This window comes from Chrysochloris asiatica, unplaced genomic scaffold (genome assembly GCF_000296735.1).
Source record: "Chrysochloris asiatica unplaced genomic scaffold, ChrAsi1.0 scaffold00062, whole genome shotgun sequence".
Taxonomy (NCBI): Eukaryota; Metazoa; Chordata; class Mammalia; order Afrosoricida; family Chrysochloridae; genus Chrysochloris; species Chrysochloris asiatica.
The window spans coordinates 3,146,156-3,151,916 of NW_006408580.1; positions in this window are offsets into that span (position 1 = coordinate 3,146,156).

A 5,761-nucleotide genomic window follows, 5' to 3' on the forward strand; every position below is an offset into this window, starting at 1 on the left:
TTAAATCTTTAGGGAGCAGAAAGCCTCATCTTTTCCCTGCAGAGAGACCGGTAGATTCTAACTGCTGATCTTGTGGTTACTATCCCAAACATAAAAAGTTTCACTGTCTCCAAAGTGCTCGTCACCAGGCACTAGGTACCATGTTAGGACACTCTCTCTCCTGATGAGATAATCTGGACTTTACACCTCTAAAAAAAACTGAGTCGTTGTCTCACCTCAAAACAGCTATAGTAGGACTTTTCAGATGATGCTCTGGCCTTGCTTAATCTGCCTTTTGACAATGGAGGCTTGCAAGGAGTCAGCAGTATGAGCCTTGATAAGAGAAGCATCTCCTACTCCATCTCCTACATGCAACAAGGGGTTGGTTCATTTTGTGCCCTCTGAATAAGTAAAGAGGATCCCAGATGGTACCGTTATTAAGCACTTGATGGCGAACCAAAGGGTCAGCAGTGTGAACTCACCAGCCACTTCATGGGAAAACATGTGACAATCTACTCTAAAGATTATAGCCTTGAAAACCCTATGGGGCAGTTCTACTTTATCCTATAGTGTTGCTGTGAGTCCGAATGAACTCAACAGCAATGGGTTTCTTTTTTGTTTGTTGTTTTAATGGAGGGGGGCAGCTGTTAGGTTTTCCTTTGAGTCCAGTGCCTAAAGAGGGCTTTAAACCATGAGAAACAGTGCAGAGACCAAGGTAATGGGTTATTTGTCTGAATACAAAGTAAATTGTGCAATAGTAGATATGCTCTGGTAGTATAGTGGTTATGATTCGGGCTACTAATCTCAAGGTCAGCAGTTCAAAACTACCAGCTGTTCCACAGGAGAAACATTAGGTTTTCTGCTCCCATCAAGATTTACAGCCTCAGAAACCCTATACAGATTTGCTGAGTCAGAACTGCCTCCACAACACACAACCGCAAAAATTACCAGATATCTCTGACTCCAAGCCTCCCAAAAGAGTGACTGAGACTTTCTAGAGAGAGACTGTAGGAGTTGGAGTTCTGTGTCAACTTGAGCAGGCCAGGATTCCCATGGATTAGCAGTTGAGATATGTTTATTCCCATAGTGATGAAACGAAATACACACAGGGTTAACTTTATAATGATTGGCTATGAAAGCCAATCATTGGAAAGGATGTTTCCTTGGGGATGTGACCTGCACCCAATATAAAGGACACGCAGGAAAGGGTCTCTCTCTCTCTCTTTCACTGGGAACTTGGGACCCTACAATTTTAAGACATTTCCTTGATAATACATATATATGTTTTTCTGCTTTTGCTTTTCTAGAAAACCCAACCTAAGATATTTGGTACTGAAAGCATGGGGTTCTAGAGAAACAAAATCACAAGGATGAGTTTTCTAAATTGGTACTCAAGTTTGACTAGTTTTAAAAGCACTGATACAGGGTGGAGGCATGTCTAATCTCTACTTAATAGGAATTGACTTTGGGAGGATTTTGAGTTTGATTCTCTCCCCCCCCCCCTCGCCTTGTGAAGTCACAGGAGGTCACACCTAGCCTGCACATGGTTTCTGCAGTTAACATCAAGAGTGGGATTCATTGCAATGGCTCCAGATTCATGGAAGCATGAGGTTTTTAGTATGAGAAAGAATGGAGGAGCATGGGATAAAATGCTTCAGCTGAGGGGAGAGCAGCTTCTGGAGTTGCCTAGAGCTGGTATCAAGCTGCTCAAACAGGATGATTGATATGGGGCCAGGACCAACTGAATCCAACCTGCCAGAGGCACTGACCTAGACCCTGGGGGGTGAGGCTGAGAGTGAAGGGGCCAGCTGGTCTGAAGTGAAGGGAGGTATGTGTGAACTCCCAAACTTGCAGCTGGTACCCATTTGATCTACCTTGGATAGCTAGGACTGAGCTGTGACCAGAACCCCACCAGATGAAGACAACGATATTTGATACTGTGATAAAGTGTCAATTTATACAATTTGATGAACTGTACTTTTGCTTATGGATGTAGTTGCTTGGCTCTTCAGTATACTGGGTTGATAGGGAAAGGAAATTTAGACATTGACAATAAAAAATGGGGGATTATTGAAGTCCTGGTGTGGCAGTGTAGGATAAGTACTGGACTGCAAGTTTGTTTTAAATCACAAGGTTGGTGGTTCAAACTCGCCAGCTGTTCCTCAGAAACCCTAAACAGGATTGCTGTGAGTTGGTACCAATTCAACAGCACTTAACAACAGCAGTGAAGGCATGACATGACTAGCTTACAAGCTTTTGTATATGTGCTTTTAGAAGGAGGGGACAAGGGAGACTCCCCACTGACAAATTTTCCTTTTTTCCAGATGTTGTTGTTAAATGCTGTCAAGTTGGTTCCAATTCACAGCAACCCTGTATAGGGTTTCCGAGGAGCAGCTGGTGGGTTTCAACTGTTGTTCACAGTCTAGTGCTGATCCTACAGTGCCACACGGGGTAGGGGATGATGCTGATAGAATTTTATTGTTTCAAATATGAATAATTGTTAGTAGGATTGATTGTGAATGACAAAACTGTAATTATAGAAGATGTATAACTAATAGATGGAAGTAGCTAATCTTTCATTTCAGGAACAGACTATCTATCCCATGACCATCAACAAGGAACAGCATGAGTGAAGCATGGGATTCCTGCCTGGAAAAGTAGCAACAGCAGAGAAAACAGCAGAGGTGGTGGCATGGAAAGACAGAGCAGTTGCAGACTCTAGGCCCATGGACTGAGTAAGGCTGTGTGCCTATGGGCAGGAGGCTGGCTTGCACGCTGTGCCCTTTGGACATTTAAGTGAATGTATTTATTTTGTTTTGTTTTGTATGTATGCATCAAATATTTTTGCTTTGTTCATTTGTGACATATACGACGTAAATGGGGCCAGTGTGTTTTTGGTTGTACATGTTTTAGTTACATTAGGTGCAAATATGACTTACAATTTTCTTTATTTAGAGGTTATGATTATCGTTTATCGGTATCAAGTTGACAAGGGTGAGCTGTAATAGTTAGGGTTCTGTGTCAACTTGACTAGGCCAGGAGTTCCATGGTTTAACAGTTGAGATGTGCTTATTCTCACGTGATGAAACCCAGTACACACATAGTTAATTCTGTGATGATTGACTATGAGCAACCAGTCAATTGAAAAAATGTTTCCTTGGTGATGTGGCCTGCCCCCAATATAATGATCATGCAGGAAAGACTCTTTCTCTTCTGCTGGGGGCTTGGGACTCTACAATTGTAAGCCATTTTCTTGATAATAAATTTATCTTTATATATATTTCACTGGTTTTGCTTTTCTAGAAACCCACCCTAAGACAGGAACTACCAAGAAAATTTTCCAGAAAACCCAGTCTGTGTGCCTTTTCTTATAGTCCTCAGTCTCTAGTGTCTGCCTTCACTGAATCTTATTCTCTGAAAGTGAGAAACTCTCTTCCCCAAGGCTATGGTTGGAATACTTGGATAACTACACAAAACAAAGAGGAGGGGAAAATCTCAAAGTATACAAATGAATGGTGGATACATCCTAAAAATCAGAAATTATCAGGTTGTTAGGGCATAAATCCACTACTCATCTGTCAGTTTGTCATAGTTTGGTGGCTTGCATGTTACTATGCCATGAGCATTTCAAATATAAACAGAGTCACTCATGGCGGACAGTATTCCGCTGAGCTTCCAAACTAAAATAGACTAGGAAGAAGGATGTGGCAGTCTACTTATGAAAATAATAATAATAAGTCTATTGAAAAGCTTACAAATAGCAGCTGAACATTGTCTAAAATAATACCTGAAGATGACGTGGAATCTACAAAGTATTAATCTAGGAAAATTGGAAGTTGCAAAAAAGAAAGAAAGAAATGGAACAAATAAACATCAACATCCTAGGCATTAGTGAGTTGAAATGGACTGGTATATGTCATTTTGAATCAATCATATAACCTACTATGCTGAGAATGACAAATTGAAGAGGAATAATGGTTCATCAAAAATAATATTTCAACCTTGGTCCTGAAGTACAGCACTGTTAATGATAGGACAATATCCATATGGCTACAAGGAAGAACAGTGAATACAACTATTCAAATATATGCACTAATGCCAAAGATGAAGAACTTGAAAATGTTTTACCAAATTCTGCAGTATAAAATTGATCAAATATGCAATCAAGATGCACCAATAACTACTGGTGATTGGAATGTGAAAGTTGGAACTAAAGAAGGGTATATATTTGGAAAATATAGCCTTGGTGATAGAAACAATGCCTGAGACTACATGATAGAATTAAGAAGAGCAATAGCTTAGTGGTTGTGAGTGTGGCTGTGATTTTCAAGGTCAGCAGTTCAAAGCCACCAGAGGGACTGTGAATGAAAGCTCATTTATGGAGTCCTGGTGTGGCGCTGTGGGCTAATGCAATGGACTGCAAAGTCATTTGAACTGCAAGCTTGGTGGTTCAAGCTCACCAGCTACTCCTTGGAAACCCTATGCAGGGTCGCTATGAGTCGGATTCGACTCGATGGCCCTTAACAACAACAACAATGGCTATTTACTACAAATACATTTTTTTTCAACAGCATAAATGGTGACTATACACATGGCCATCTCTGGATAGAATATAGGAACAAAAATGACTACATCTTTGGAAAGAGATGATAGAGAATCTCAGTATTATTGATCAGAACAGGTGGAACAGACCATCAATTGCTCATATATAGGTTCAGGATGAAGCTGAAGAAAATTAAAAGTCAATAAGAGCCAAAATATGATCTTGACTATATCCCACCTGAATTTAGAAATCATCTCAAGAATAGATTTGATGCATTGAACACTAATGACTAAAGACCAGAGGATTTGTGGATGACATCAATGATATCATATATGAAGAAACAAAAGGTCATTTAAATGGCAGGAAAGAAAGAAAAGACCAAAATGGATGTTAGAAGAGACTCTGAAACTTGTTCTTGAACATAGAATAGCTAATGCAAAAGAAAGTAATAATGAAGTAAAAAAAAGCTTCACAGAAGATTTTTAGTTAAAGAACAACTCAAGAAGACAAAGTAAAGTATTATAATGAAATGTGCAAAGGCCTGGAGTTAGAACACCAAAAGGGACTAAACACGCTCTGCGTTTCTCAAGCTAAAAGAACTAAAGAAAATAGTCAAAGCTCAAGTTGCGATGTGGAAGGGTTTTATAGACAAAAATATTGAAGAAAGCAAGAAGCAGCAAAAAAGATGGAAGGAATACACAGAGACTCATTACCAAAAAGAATCGGTCAATGTTCAACCATTTTTGAAGTTAGCATATGATCACAAACCTATGGTATTGAAGGAAGAAGCTCAAGCTGTACTGAAGGCACTAGTGAAAAACAAGGTTCCGGGAATTGGCAGAATATCAGTTGAAATGGATACAACCCTGGAGGTGTTCACTCATGTATACCGAGAAATTTGGAAGACAGCTACCTCGCTAACTGAATAGAAAAGATCCATATTTGTACCTATTTCAAAGAAAGGTGATCCAACCAAATATGGAAATTATTGAATATTATCTTTAATAACACACTCAAGAAACTAGACTGTATGAAGGAGAATGCCGCAGTAGGATTAGAAGAAGACTCATTAATAACCAATGATATGGAGATGACACAACCCTGCTTTCTGAAAGTAAAGAAGTCTTAAAGAACTTACTGATGAAGATCAAACTACAGCTGTGAGTATAAATTATACCTCAACATAAAGAAAATAAAAATCTTCACAACTGGACCAATAATCAACAGCATGATAAACAC